Raw genomic sequence first — 14,941 nt, 5'->3', positions numbered from 1 at the left:
CATCAACTTAAAGTCATCAGAAAGAAGGCTGACAGTCCTTTGGTGAAAGGTGACTCACCTGGTGGGCTCTGGGTGCATCTCAGTGAGAGAAGAGACCTCTCTGGAGACTGAGACATTGGTGGTGGCCATTGTTGTCACCTAGTCCAGGCATGCTGACACAGACCTGGCAGATGCCCTTGAAAATTCTCCCCCTGGCCTGTTAGCCCAGGAGTCTGCCACACGCACTAGAGTGCAGATTTAATCTAGTTCAGCCAGGGCAGGTAGCCCACCCTAGGGACCAGCCCCACCCAACAGCAAGCCATCAGGCTACTTGTCAGCTTGCATTGACTAAGTACATTGATCCTCTACAGGCAGGCGAGTGTGTCTACCTCTGTGGGGCAGGGCCTGTGTGAGGACCAGGTGAACTGTGGGGGGCATTGGTGGAGATGTGTGGGCCTCTGCAGTGGGACATTGGGGTATGCTCCAGGGGGTTGGGAAGTGTGCACTGACCAGGACTCTGTTGATGGTGTGTGTGGACCTGTAGGGGTGAGGCTTATCAGCAGCAGAAGACCTGTGCTTCACAAATAGCCATAAAAAGGATCAGCCCCACCTTCCAAAGCCTGAAATAATTGAGTGCTCCCATGTCTAGGGCCAGCCCCACTCAGCTACACTCCTAAGAGAACTGACAACAGTCTTGTAGGCCTGAGGCCTATAGCACCTGTAAGCCCCTGAGTCTAGCAACCAGCTACACTGGGTACCAACGCAATTAACAGGAAAACTGCAACAGGAGTGTGCTGTTAGACCTTGTAGCCAATGGTGCTGAGGCTCCCCAAACCAGATTTACAAACAGCTGGTCAGGGAAGGAAAGACTAGATTCCCTGGGTACCTGCATTAAGAGCAACCCTGCCACAGCAGACAGGCACATGTAGCCCACAAAGGGGTCACTTCTGGATCATTTGGACTGGTGATGAGAGGGAAGAACACTGCTGGGCCTCAAAAGAGCAGATTAATAAGGCCTAGGTACATGATATATGGTTACTGATTTGGTGAATGCATTCTTTTCCATGTCAATTATAAGACAGACACAAATATTAATTTGCAGTTTTAACTCAGGACTATGTTAACATTCCTGCCTTCTGTCGTAATACAGTCTGAAAAGGTCTGTACCTCCTGGATATCCCATGGAACATCACACTGGTCAATTGCATTGATTACCTCATGTTAATCAAAGAGGATAAGCAAGAGGTGGCTAGGATGTTGGATGCTTTGGGAAGACATGCATTCCAGAGGTTGCATGATAAACACTATGAAGATTTAAGAACTTGTCATTTCAATGAAGTTTTTAGGGTTTCAGAGTGAGGACTATGCTGGAATATCTCCTCCAAAGTGAAAGAAAAATTGCCATGTCTTGTATTTCTTACCACAAAGAAGTGCCCATTAAAACCTTGTTGTGGTCTCAAGGCAGCACATTCCATACCTAGGAATGCTGCTCCAGTCCTTTTAGGTGGCCATATGGAAGGCTTCAAGCTTTGAGTGGTGCCTGGAGCAGCAAAAAGGGCTCTGCAGGAGATCCAGACTGCAGTGCAGGCAGCTCTGCCCCTGGGCCATATGATCCAGCAGACCCCATGGTCTGGGAGGTGTTTGTGGTAAGAAAAGATGCAATGTGAAGTTTATGGCAAGCCTCTTATGGAGAATCACAATGTACGTCCCTGGGAGACTGGAGCAAGCTGATGACATTGTCAGCCTAGAATTATATGCCTTTTTAGGAACAGTTTCCTGGTAGAGAGCCCAGTAACACTTGGACATGGGGCACCAAGTGACCAAATACTTGGAACTGAGTTCAGTTCTGTAGGACACACCAGGTCATAATTCAGACCAGCTAGCACTCCTGAGAAAGAAATGGTAAACCCAGTATTGAGCCCAAGCAGGACCAGAGGGTGTAAGTAGTTTACATGGGTGCTCCATTCTTTACTTACACTTCTGACCATGTAAGAGGTCTCAAAAGACCAGTTGAGGGAGATTGAAATGCCCTGAGTTTGCTATATGGATGGGATGGCTTGGTATTTGGGTACAAGGTGAAAATAGATGACAGCTGTATTATAGCCACATTGAGGAGTAAGAATTTGATGGGAACCCCCGTGCAGAACCCCCATGCAAACCCCTTGTTTCTCGGTTCCCTGCTCTCTGGAACTATTTCCCCACAAATTACAGCTATTTGTGTATTTATTTACTTTTTACTGAGGAAGATTCACTCTGAGCTAACATCTGTGGCCAATCATCCTCCACTTTGTACGTGAGCTGCCACCACAGCGTGGCCACTGGTAAATGAGTGTAGTAAGTCTGCACCTGGGAATCAAACCCAGACCACTGAAGTGGAACGTGCTGAACTTAATCACTAGGCCACCAGGGCTGGCCCAAATTATAGCTATTTAACCTGCCCAGAACTCTCATTCCTGCTTTCTCAGTGAGAAGCCCAGGCTCTACTTTGCTTCTACCCACTGCACCCTGGCTCTGAGAGTGCCCCCAAACAAAAAGCTGGGGGAATATGGGCTCACCTCCTGTATTTCTTTTATCTCAGTGGTTACAATGCTGTTCTTACTGTTGTTCAGTTCCTGGAAACAATTGCCTCATATAGTTTTTCCAGTTTCATAACTGTTATGGTTGAAAGGCAGGTTCCAAACCAGTCAGTCCATCATCATCGGGACTGGAAGCCCCTCTCTGCTCTGTTTTAAACAGAGTCAATATAGAGACACAAGTGAACAGTCTGAAACAGTTCATGCCAGTCAGGTCTTGAGTGTAGATCTAATTCACAATCTGTTGTTATATCCAAAACATCCAGGATGGCAAGTTTTTATACCTGATGTAATAATTCTGTTGGATTGTAAACACCTTTTAGCCTTGTGGGGCAAGTCTTGGCTCAGTGGAAAAGTGTGATATATTTAGGTTTTTATGGCTGCCGTGGTCATGGGAGGAGAATATCACGGCCGGATGGTTTATACTCCAAACCCTTTATTAGACAAATGTTATTAAGTAACCAGTAGAGAAGTGATTTGATGGAACTAAAAAGTCTTGACTTTCACAGGTGACTTGAGATTCATCTCCTGTCTTTCCAGTTTTGAACAGATGTCTCCTGGATGGAGAAGGTTTGAGTCGAGGAGCCAGGGCGTGGGTGAGTATGGGCCCATTTACTATCATGGTAGGTTTTTGGTTCTCCCTTTTGGTACACCACACCTCCCTAGTTATCATCCTTGGGATTTAGTACTGTTTCTGAATCAAGACAGTATGGGATTTCTTAGGCTACATGGATGACAAATGCCTGCAGTTTCCTGTGGATCTATTTTACTGAGGGCTTCTGTCCCTGAAAAAGAGAACTTGAAGATCCAAACAGCTCAATTAGCAATTGTTTTGAGCATTTGTTTTTGAACCCATTGATGTTTGGCTAATTTTACAGTTGGCTTTAGCTGGAGTCATTATTGAATGTCTCCTGCATAAATTATGCCATATTCAAAATGTGAAAACTCTCATTTCGGCAGCAACAACTCAAGTGGAAAACTGAAAATCCCCAAACAGAAAATTAGCAAACATTTGTTCTGTCACAGCTCTAGCATGTGGTGTTCTTTTCTCCTCCTGAACAAAATTATCCTGGCCTCCTAGCCAATGCGTGGAGCTATTTCACAACATCCCAGGGGATGGGCACCCTGTGGCTACCAATGAGCTGATTATTTAATCATGAAAGACAAGGGTTTAAATAAAAGAGACAAAAATGTCTTCAGGATAGTCACTGGAGACACTAGCACTTAGAGAGCTCTGTGTGTAACTCAGCCCCGCTCAATATTCTGAACGTCAGTGATTCTGGAACAGTGTCATGGAGGGAGGAACAGATACATGCAGCTTGGCTGAGACTCCACATAGGAGAGCTGTCTTCCCATCTCAGCATCACATTTTGTTCAGTGAATTGATATTGTGCAAGTTGAACCAGGGGTATGAACCAGAGGAAACTTACAAATATTAGACCATTTTTGGTTTTTCTCCTGCTTGATCTTCATTGCATAATTGATAATATTTGAACTGCTAAGCCAGACTCAAAAGGCTACATACTGTATGATTGCATTTACATGATGTTCCTGCAAAGGCAATGCTGGAGAGACAGGAAACTAATCAGTGCTTGCCATGGGCTGCTGGTAGGAGGAGAGAAGGGTCATGGGGAGTCTCATGGGGTCATGGATCTGTTCTATATCTTGACTGTGGTGGCAATTATATGACTGCATACATTTGTCAAAACTTTCAGAATTGTACACAAACAAGTGTGAACTTACAGTATGTATATTATGTCTTAATACAAATTTGAAAAGGAAAAAAATTCAGAATAATATTAACTCCCTATACCCCCTTTTTTTAAACAAAAAAGTACCTTGTAACACCTTTTATTCTTTCTCTTGCCCTCTGGGTAGGGTTAATGCTTAATGTTGAGAGAAAGAAATGAGTCAATGCTTGTCTTTGAATTTAAAAACTGACTTTTTTTTTGTGAGGAAGATTAACCCTGAGCTAACATCTGTTGCCAGTCTTCCTCTTTTTGCTTGAGGCAGATTGTTGCTGAGCTAACATCTGTGCCAATCTTCCTTTATTTTATGTGGGACACTGCCACAGCCTGGCTTGACAAGCAATGCTAGGTCCACTCCCAGGATCCAAACCTACGAACCCCAGGCTGCCAAAGTGGAACGTGAGAACTTAACCACTATGCCACTGGGCCCCTAAAAACTGACTTTTGAAGCCCAGGACAAAGGCAATATATTTTAGAGTAAAATGTGTGTGTGTGTGTGTGTTGCCAAAAATCTACTTTTTGTTTTTATTGCTCATTTCATTCTGTTTTTATTTTCTTTTTGAACACCAAAAGTTAGAGCTTATGCCCTAAATAATAGATCCGTGGCTAATCCTGAGAAATAAGGAAGAAGTAAGACCATCTCATCCCTGGAAGGCAGCTAAGGGCTGTGGCTGGGTGGAGGGGACTCAGAAGAAATGTGACCACCACTTAGGCTCTAGTGACTTCCTGTTCCCTCTCCACTGCCAGGGTCTCCAACTATGGGCAGAGGATTGATAGAAACCTCAGTGAATTTTGGAGAAGGAGTTTATGGACAGAAAGGACCTGTGCTCAGTGCCTGAGTGAGGCCTGGGAGAGCGAGCAAAGAGCTAGGGTTTCCCACCCTCAGACAACAGTGTTTGTGGAAAGGGCAGTGTGCTGTGTCCGGGAATTAGAGGGACTGGGGCAGACCCCTGAGCCTTTCACGTGCCCAGCATTCCCATGGGGCAGGGCAAAAAGGTAGTCTAGAGAGGACTGGCAGCCCTGAAGGAACCTAAAGCAGGAAGAGGCAGCGTGACCTCCAGCAGGGACATATGACTGGAGGTTATGGCACACTGTGGACATCAGCACCAGATACAGCAGGGCCTGCAGATCATAGGGACAAGTTAGATGTTGGCTGAAGGCCATGGAGGTCCAAGGATGGCTGTGGACCTGCTACCTTGCTCTACCACTGCCTGACGCTACATGAGCTCCTCCCCCTGCGCAGCCCTTTAAGGGCTAAAAATCTTGACTTCCCCATTTTAAACCTACCTTGACAGAATTTACCCAGAATAGACTGAATGCACCTGGAAATATTAGGTAAACTTTCTATTACTAGGTAGAAAAAATGGATATTTGAGGCAGAAACTAAGTTCAGTGGTAAGAAAAGTATAAGAAAATTGAATTTTTCATATTTATATTTGTGGCTTTTGACATTCGTAATCCTTTCAATTGGGTTTAATATTCAGACTGCGTTTTCCCATAGAAAAATCCAGACTTATTCATATAGCTGAAATGGCCACATCCCCGTCTCTCTTTGCCTCAAGGTGACAGTATAATTTCTTCTTCACCCTGAGGTCCCCTAAGATTCAATTTATTCTTTTAATGGTGTTTATCACTTCTCACTTTTACTGTGGTTATTTATATGTACTGTAAATACATTATTTATCCACTATACAACAGGATCCTTATTCAGAGAGGTCAAGTTATTGATAGTGAACCCCAATTCACCTCTTCAAGTATTCTTGCTTTGTAATACTCTGTTTTTGTTGTTTCTTTTCTATGGTTTTTTTTTTTTTTTTTGAGTTCATAATAGTTTACATTGATGTGAGATTTTAGTTGTAAATTATTTCTTGTCTGTCACCACATAAGTCCTCCCCTTCACCCCTTTTGTCCACCCCTCTTCCCTTGGTAATCATTGAACTCTTTTCTTTGTCCATGTATTTGTTTATATTCCACATATGAGTGAAATCATCTGGTGTTTGTCTTTCTCAGTCTGGCTTATGTCACTTAGCATAATTCTCTCCAGGTCCTTCCACGTTATTGCAAATGGGATGAATTTGTCTTTTTTTCTGGCTGAGTAGTATTCTTTATCCAATCATCAGTCGATGGACACTTGGATTGTTTCCATGTCTTAGCTATTGTGAATAGTGCTGCTATGAACATAGGGGTACATATGTTACTTTGGATTGTTGATTTAAAATTGTTTGGGTAGATACCCAGAAGTGAGACAGATGGGTCATATGGTAGTTCTATTTTTAGTTTTTGAGGAATCTCCATACTGTTTTCCATAGTGCATGCACCAGTTTGCATTCCCACCAGCAGCATATGAGGGTTCAATTTCTCCACACCATGTCCAACATTTGTTATTTTTAGTCTTAGTGATTATAGCCATTTTAACAGACATAAGGAGATATCTTAGTGTAGTTTTTATTTGCATTTCCCTGATGATTAGTGATGTTGAACATCTTTCATGTGTTTATTGGCCATATGTATATCTTCTTTGGAAAAATGTCTGTTCATATCCTCTGCCCACTTTTTAATTGGGTTGTTTGTTTCTTTATTGTTCAGTTGTGTGAATTCCTTAAATATTATGGAGATTAACCCCCTCTCAGATATATGATTCGCAAATATTTTTTCTCAATTGGTGGGTTGTCTCTTTGTTTTGGTTCTGGTTTCTTTTGCCTTGCAGAATCTCTTTAGTCTGATGAACTCCCACTTGTTTATTTTTTCTTTTTTTTCCCTTGTCCGGGAAGACACGGTATTTGAAAAGATCCTTTTTAGTTTGATGGCAAAGAGTGTACTACCTATATTATCTTCCAGTGGTTCTATATTTTTAGGACTTATGTTCAAGTCTTTGATCCATTTTGAGTTTATTTTTGTGTATGGCATGTGATAATGGTCTACCTTCATTCTTTTGCATGTGGCTGTCCAGTTTTCCCAACACCATTTATTGAAGAGACTATCTTTTTTCCACCTTTGTTGAAGATTAGCTGTCTGTAGGTGTGCAGTTTTATTTCTGGGCTTTCAGTTCTGTTCCATTGATCTGTTTGTCTGTTTTTGTATCAGTACCATGCTGTTTTGATCACTGTGGCTTTGTAGTACTCTTTGAAGTCAGGGATTGTGATGCCTGCAGCTATGTTCTCTTTTCTCAGGATTGCCTTAGCAATTCCGGGTCTTTGGTTGCCCCATATGAATTTCAGGATCCTTTGCTCTATTTCCATGAAGAATGTCATTGGGATTCTGATTGGGATTGCATTGAATCTGTAGATTGCTTTGGGTAGTATGGACATTTTAACTCTGTTTATTCTTCCAGTCCACGTGCATGGAATCTCTTTCCATCTCTTTATGTCATTATCGATTTCTTTCAGTAATGTCTTATAGTTTTCATTGTGTAAGTCCTTCACCTCCTGGTTGAATTTTTTCCTAGGTAGTTTCTTCTTTTAGTTGTGATTACAAATGGAATTGTATTCTTGAGTTCTCTTTCTGTAAGTTTGTTATTAGAGTATAGAAAAACAACAGATTTTTGTATGTTTATTTTGTACCCTGAAACTTTACTATAGTTGTTAATAATTTCTGTTAGTTTTGCGATAGATTCTTTGGGGTTTGCTAGATATAAGATCTTGTCATCTGCAAACAGCAGGAGTTTTATTTCTTCACTCCCTCTGGATTCCTTTTATTCCTTTCTCTTGCCTAATTGCTCTGGCCAAAACCTGGAGAAGTATGTTGAATAAGAGTGGTGATAGTGGGCATCCTTGTCTTGTTCCTGTTCTCAGGGGGATGGCATTCAGTTTTTACCCAATGAGTATGATGTCGGCTGTTGGTTTGTCATATATGGCCTTTATTATGTTGAGGTAACTTCCTTCTATCCCTATTTTGTTAAGAGTTTTCTTCATAAATGGCTGTTGGATCTTGTCAAATGCTTTCTCTGCATCTATTGAGATGATCGTGTGGTTTTTATTCCTCAATTTATTGATGTGGTGTATCACATTGATTGATTTGCAGATGTTGAACCATCCCTGTATCCCTGGTATAAATCCAACTTGATCATGATGTATGATCCTTTTGATGTATTGCTGAATTCGGGTTACCAATATTTTGTTGAGGATTTTTGCATCTATGTTCATCAACAATATTGGCCTGTAGTTTTCCTTTTTTGTTCTGTCCTTGTCAGGCTTTGGTATCAGAGTCATGTTGGCCTCATAGAATGTGTTGGGAAGTGCTCCATCTCCCCTAATTTTTTGGAATAGCTCGAGAAGGATAGGTATTAAATCCTTCTGAAAGTTTGGTCGAATTCCCCAGGGAAGCCATTTGGTCCTGGGGTTTTGTTCTTTGGGGTGTTTTTGATTACTGTTTCAATTTCCTTCCTTCTGATTGGTCTATTCAGATTGTCTGTTTCTTCTTGATTCAGGTTTGGGAAGCTGTAATAGTCTAAGAATGTATCCAGTTCCCCTAGATTATCCATTTTGTTGGCATATAGTTTTCATAGTATTCTCTTAGAATCCGTTGTGTTTTTGTGGTGTCTGTTGTTACTTCACCTCTTTCATTTCTGATTTTGTTTGTCTGAGCTTTCTCTCTTTTTTTCTTTCTAAGTCTGGCTAGGGATTTTTCAATTTTATTTATCTTCTCAGAGAACCAGCTCTTTGTTTCACTGATCCTTTATACTGCCTTTTTTGTTTCAATAGCATTTATTTGTGCTCTGATTTTTATTATTTCTCTCCTTCTGCTGACTTTGGGCTTTGTTCTTCTTTTTCTTTTTCTAATTCAGTTAGGTGTAATTTGAGATTGCTTATTTGGGATTTTTCTTCTTTGTTAAGGTGTGCCTGTATTACGATGAATTTCCCTCTTACTATGGCTTTTGCTGCATCCCATATGAGTTGGTATATGGCATGTTATCATTTTCATTTGTCTCCAGATATTTTTTATTTGTCCTTTAATTTCATCAATGATCCATTGCTTGTTCAATAGTATGTTGTTTAGTCTCCACATCTTTGTCCCTTTCTCAGCTTTTTTCTTGTAATTTATTTCTAGCTTTATAGCATTATGATCGGAAAAGATGCTTGTTATTATTTCAATTTTCTTAAATTTATTGAGGCTTGCCCTCTTTCCAAACATATGGTCTAGCCTTGAGAATGCTCCACGTGCACTTGAGAAGAATGTGTATTCTGCTGTTTTTGGATGGAATGTTCTATATATGTCTATTAAGTCCAACTGGTTTAGCTTTTCACTTAATTCCACTGTTTCCTTGCTGATTTTCTGTCTGGATGAACTATCCATTGGTGTGAGTGGAGTGCTGAGGTCCCCTACTATTATTGTATTATTGTTGATATCTTCTTTTAGGTTTGTTAATAGTTTTATGAAATTTGGTGCTCCTGTGTTGAATGCATAGATATTTATAAGCTTTATTTCTTCTTGATAGAGTGTCCCTTTGATCATTATATACTGCCCCTCTTTGTCTCTCTTTACTTGTCTTATCTTGAAGTCTACATTGTCTGTATAAGTATCACGACACTTGCTTTCTTTTGTTTGCCATTAGCTTAGAGTACTGTCTTCCACCCCTTCACTCTGAGCCTGTGTTTGTCATTGGAGCTGAGATGTGTTCCCTGGAGGTAGCACATTGTTGGATCTTGTTCTTTAATTCATCTTGCCACTCTGCCTTTTTATTGAGGAATTCAATCCATTTATGTTTAGCATGATTATTGATGTATGGGGGGTTAATGCTGTCATTCGATCTCTCGTTTTCCAGTTTTCCTGCATTTCCTTTGTTTCTCATCCTGTGGGTTTTGGTCTACCCACTGAATTATGTAGTTTTTTATGATGTGTTTCTTTGTTTTCTCCTTATTTACTCTTTGTGTCTCTGTTCTACTTTTTTGTTTAGTGGTTACCCTGAGGTTTGCATTCAGAATCTCCTGTATGAGATAGTTCATTTTCTGATGGCCTCATTTCCTTAGTCTAAACCTATTCAGTCCCTTTCCTCCTCCCCTCCTAAGTTGTTTTTCCCTTATCTTATTCCATCTTGTGTTGTGAGTTTGTGGTTAAAACGACAGGATTATCTTTGTTTTTGGTCCTTTCCTTCCCTCTAGCTTACTGCTATAGTTGAATATTTGCTATCTTATTCTGGTTCCGTCTACTTACTTATTTATCTCCTTACTTTGTGTTTTGTGTACCCTTTCTCCCTTTTTCTTTTTTTCAGCTATGAGGGCTTTCTTGAGGATTTCTTGTAGGGAGGGTCTTGTGGCTACAAAGTCCCTTAGCTTTTGTTTGTCTGAGAAAGTTTTAATTTCTCCCTCATATCTGAAGGATGTTTTTGCTGGATAGAGTATTCTTTGCTGAATATTTTTGTCTTTTAGAGATTTGAATATGTCATTCCATTCTCTGCCAGCTTGTAAGGTTTCTGTAGAGATGTCTGCTGAAAGCCTGATAGGGGTTCCTTTGTAGGTTATTTTCTTCTGCCTTGCGGCCCTTAGCATTCTTTGTCATTCATTTTTGCCAGTGTTTGCTACTGTATGCCTTGCAGTAGGTCTTTTTACATTGGCATATCTAGGAGATCTGGAAGCCTCTTCCAGACAGATTTCCCTCTCTTTCCCTAGGTTTGGGAAGTTCTCTGCTATTAGTTCTTTGAACACACTTTCTTGTCCGTTTTCCTCTTCTCCGTCTTGAATACCTGTAATTCTTATCTTGCATTTCCTCATTGAGTTGGATATTTCTCGGAGACTTCCTTCTTTTCTTTTTGATCTTAGTTGTCTCTCCCCTTCTGTCTGGAGCATTTCAACATGTCTATCTTTGATTATTCTGATACACTCCTCTATGAAGTCCACTCTAGCATTCAGGGAATCTATATTTTGTTTTATCTCTTCCATTTTGTCTTTCCTCTCTTATATTTCTGATTGATTCTTCTTTATAGTTTTAATCTCCTTTGCGAATTAGATCCTGAACTCATTGAATTGTTTCTCTACCTTCTCTTTTACCTCATGGAGTTTTTGATGATAGCTATTTTGAATTCATTGTCATTTAGATTACATATTGTGTGTCCTCAAGACTGAGTTCTGAGTGCTTGTCATTTTCTCTCTGTTCTGGAGGTTTGACGTAGTGTCTGATGTTTGAAGGTTGAGTCTTATGCATTCTGATATTATTCAGTTGCTGTTACAGCCTGTTGCCACTGGGTGGGGGTTGAGAGCCACGTCTTCTGAGCCCTCCTCTTTCAGCTGATATCCCTGACAGTGGTGCAGCTGGGGCGGGTGGTGGGAGGGGAACTTTCTCCTGGATGAACTCTGGGCTTTCTTGATCAGCTCTTGCTATCTGGTTTCCTGGGGTGTTGGCTTGATGAGGTCACCCTTTATGAAAGCTTTTGCCCTGTTAGAGGGCTTCCCTATAGGCTGCAAGGGCCCTAGGGAGTCCTTGGTGATCCCGTGAATGAGCAGCCCCTCCCCCATTCCTACCCTCATGGATCCTCCTGTGTTCTCAATTGCAGTTGTTTAGGGGAGGGAGCAAAGTTCTCTCTTACTCTGTTCCAGCTCCTCCAAGGAGGGCTCCAGCCTCTCCACCCTCCGTTGTGTGTCTGGGTGTCTCTCTGAAGTTTTTGTGACAATGTTCTCTGTTGGAGTATTGTTGCCCCTTTATGTTGTATGTTGTAGGGGAGAGAGTCCTGGGCAAGTTCAGTCTGCTATGATGCTGATGTCACTCCCCCTTTCTATGGTTCTTGGTCCTGGTATTGTATGAGAACCACCCTAGAGTCTTTTTAAACAATATGCAATGCACGGGTCCAATCTGGAACCAAGTAAGTCAGTAGCCCAGGGAATTAATTCTTCCCTCCTTCTCTCCCTCCCTCCTTCCCTCTGTGCTCTGTCCCTTCTTCAATACTCAATGCCTCTCTCCCTCTCTCTTCTGTGCAACTAGGGTTGAGAACAGCCATCTCACACCATCCTGCCTCCTACTTTGGCTCCTTTCCCCTCTTTGTTCCTGTGACTGACATGCAGCCTATAGCCTCCTCCATCAGCTTTATAGAAAAACCAAGGACAAGATGGCTATCCAATTGTAGCCTTTAGCAATATTGGGTCCTATTGGATGGAGAAACTTCTGGGTTATTGATTTTCAACTCTTTTTGTTCCCTTATTACATGAGGAAAACAAAGCCAGAGTGAGAATAATGTTTCTGCATAATGAATAAAAATATTAGATGGGAGTGTGATTAGACTGCAAACTCACAATGATTGTCACCCTGGAGGCCCCAAGGAAGGGAACTGCTATTTGTCTATATCGACCCTGGTAGATGCACCAGATGACACTGTTCCCTCAACATCCTGTCTGGCAGTTGCTAATTAATAAAACTAATCAAAACAACAATTACTGTTGCAGGATTGTTTTATCTGCTGACTGTATTTCTAGTGAAAGGGTCAAGAGCTATATTGCTGGGAAGGAACATCAACAAGGCCTATCACTTATCTCCGAGTAGGCAGAAAGTGGGTGCTGGATGAGCTGGAGTTCTCTGCACATGGGGCCTTTTGTGTCTTTAATAATGTCATCTTTCTAACTTAAAGTTGATATCAGAGTGTGTGTGGGGGCAGTGCCTGTGGGATGAGATGGGGGGTGCTCTGCAGCAACGGAATGAGACAGATGCCTATCATTTGATAATCAGCTTTATCCCTCTTGTCTGTATATTTTGATTCCAGAAACCCCCTTCCCCTATTGTCCATGAATTTTGCATCTTGGGAACATGAGGCTCATTTGTTAGCACTTTGTTGACAGTCTGTTTCCTGGACCCTGGAGCTGGGGCTGGCTTTTCTAGTTGTGGGTCAAGGTGTTGTTGTTTGATTTCAGCTCCAATCTTGTCTGCCTTACATATTAACATGTTCCTTTGAGCCAGTGATTTCCCATCTGTAAACCTCAGATTCTTCAGTTACTGAGTTGATGATAACAGTGGCTCTCTGCCATTGTAACCTGGGACCTCTCTCTTAACCTCTGCCATCGGAGCAAAGCCTCATTTCCTTGGACTGGTTGAGATCCTGGTTGCAGACTGCTCTGAAGGGCACAGGGTCAAATTCTTCCATGAAAGATTTTAATTTCTTCGAATTGTTTTGATGTAGACCTCTGCTTGCTGTGCTCTCATGCTTCATTTTCTTCCACACAAAGTAGAGTTTTTATTTTAAAAACATCCATATTTTGGGGCTGGACCAGTGGCGTAGTGGTTAAGTTCACGCGTTCTGCTTTGACAACCAGGGGTTTTCAGGTTTGGTTCATAGGTGTGGACCTAGCACGACTTGTCAAGCCATGCTGTGGTGGCATCCCACATAAAATAGAGGAAGACTGGCACAGATGTTAGCTCAGCGACAATCTTCCTCAAATAAAAAGAGGAAGATTGGCAATAGGTGTTAGCTCAGGACCAATCTTCCTCATACACACACACACAAAGCAACACACAAAACCTCCATATTTTGTGAATGAAAAAAAGATCTCAACCCCATTGGGAGTGTTATTACCACTTGTGTCAACTTGTTCAACTTATAAATAACTGGCAAATTGGTGACCACTGATACTTCTACTAGCCCCAAATGTTTGTTTATATTTAACTAGGATAGGGCTGGAGTTTCCAGGGCTTACAGTATATAATTATGAATATATCTTATTTATGTTACCAATCTGATGCTGGATGTTATTGTTCCAACTGTAGACTCACTGTAGAATGTGTATTATTTTAATGCAACTGAATGGTCACATTCTATTATTTTCTGTCTTTAAGAAAACCTTTTGGAATCAATTATGTGGATCGACAACATGGCTGGAAAATTTGTAGGGTGGGAGACAGTGCATTTAAATTGTCCAGCTTGTACTGGGCTGCACAGTGCATTGTAGGTATGATGGTGACTGTTAAGCACAAGCATTTACTCACTGTCAGCCATGTGCCTAAGACTAGTTAGTAGCTGGGAATACATAGGTGGATATCATACCCACCCTAAGGGAATTTAGAGCCTGCTTTATTTATTAAATAGCCTTAGATTTCTCTTTGGCTACATGCCTACCTGTGGGGACAACCTCTTTATTACTCAGAGAAGAACAGAGTGGTGGGAGCCTGGCCTGAGGTTGAGTTGGACGCTGTCCCAGGGCACCCAGGCCCCAGACTGTTTACTGGACTTCTCAGCTGCAATACAGCAACTTATCTCTTAAAACCTGGCTTCCCGAACTACCTCGTATTATAATATTTCCCAATTAAAATTCATATACAGAAATTGGTAGCTTTATCTAAGTAATAGGAAAATAATCTTACTGAACAAATTCATCTCAAGAATGCTACTAATGGGGCAGGAAGGGGCAATTACTCAATTTCTATATTCGTTCTTTTCTTCATTAGGTTACTCAACAATCATTTGCTGATTCTGACAGATAGGAGAGATACAAAAGAAGGAAGATATAATAGTTCCTGGTATCTAGGAATTTACATTTAAAAACTTTAAAAACTTTTTTGGGGCTAAGTCAGAGAACAACAAAGTTATTACTTTATTTTCTGCTCAAGCCAAGTCACCTCTGGATATGCCAAACATGGCAGTTTTATAACAAAATTATGTATTTTATATATTGTAAATTATATTATAAATTATATATTTTTATGAACAAGTTGTATATTTTATGTGTC

At 41.1% G+C, this 14,941-nt stretch overlaps 1 long non-coding RNA gene across 1 annotated transcript in view; it reads left to right on the top strand.

Moving 5' to 3' along the window:
* Nucleotides 1-14,941, top strand: part of LOC138916568 (uncharacterized) — a 298,642-nt gene that overhangs the window by 199,791 nt on the left and 83,910 nt on the right. The window contains exon 3 of the long non-coding RNA XR_011423842.1: nt 3,093-3,148. This is a non-coding gene — a long non-coding RNA (uncharacterized lncRNA). The remainder of the gene's footprint in view (nt 1-3,092; nt 3,149-14,941) is intronic.

Source organism: Equus caballus, chromosome 12 (genome assembly GCF_041296265.1).
Source record: "Equus caballus isolate H_3958 breed thoroughbred chromosome 12, TB-T2T, whole genome shotgun sequence".
Taxonomy (NCBI): Eukaryota; Metazoa; Chordata; class Mammalia; order Perissodactyla; family Equidae; genus Equus; species Equus caballus.
Note: the sequence above shows the minus strand (reverse complement) of the source record. Positions and strands in the feature narration are given on the sequence as shown.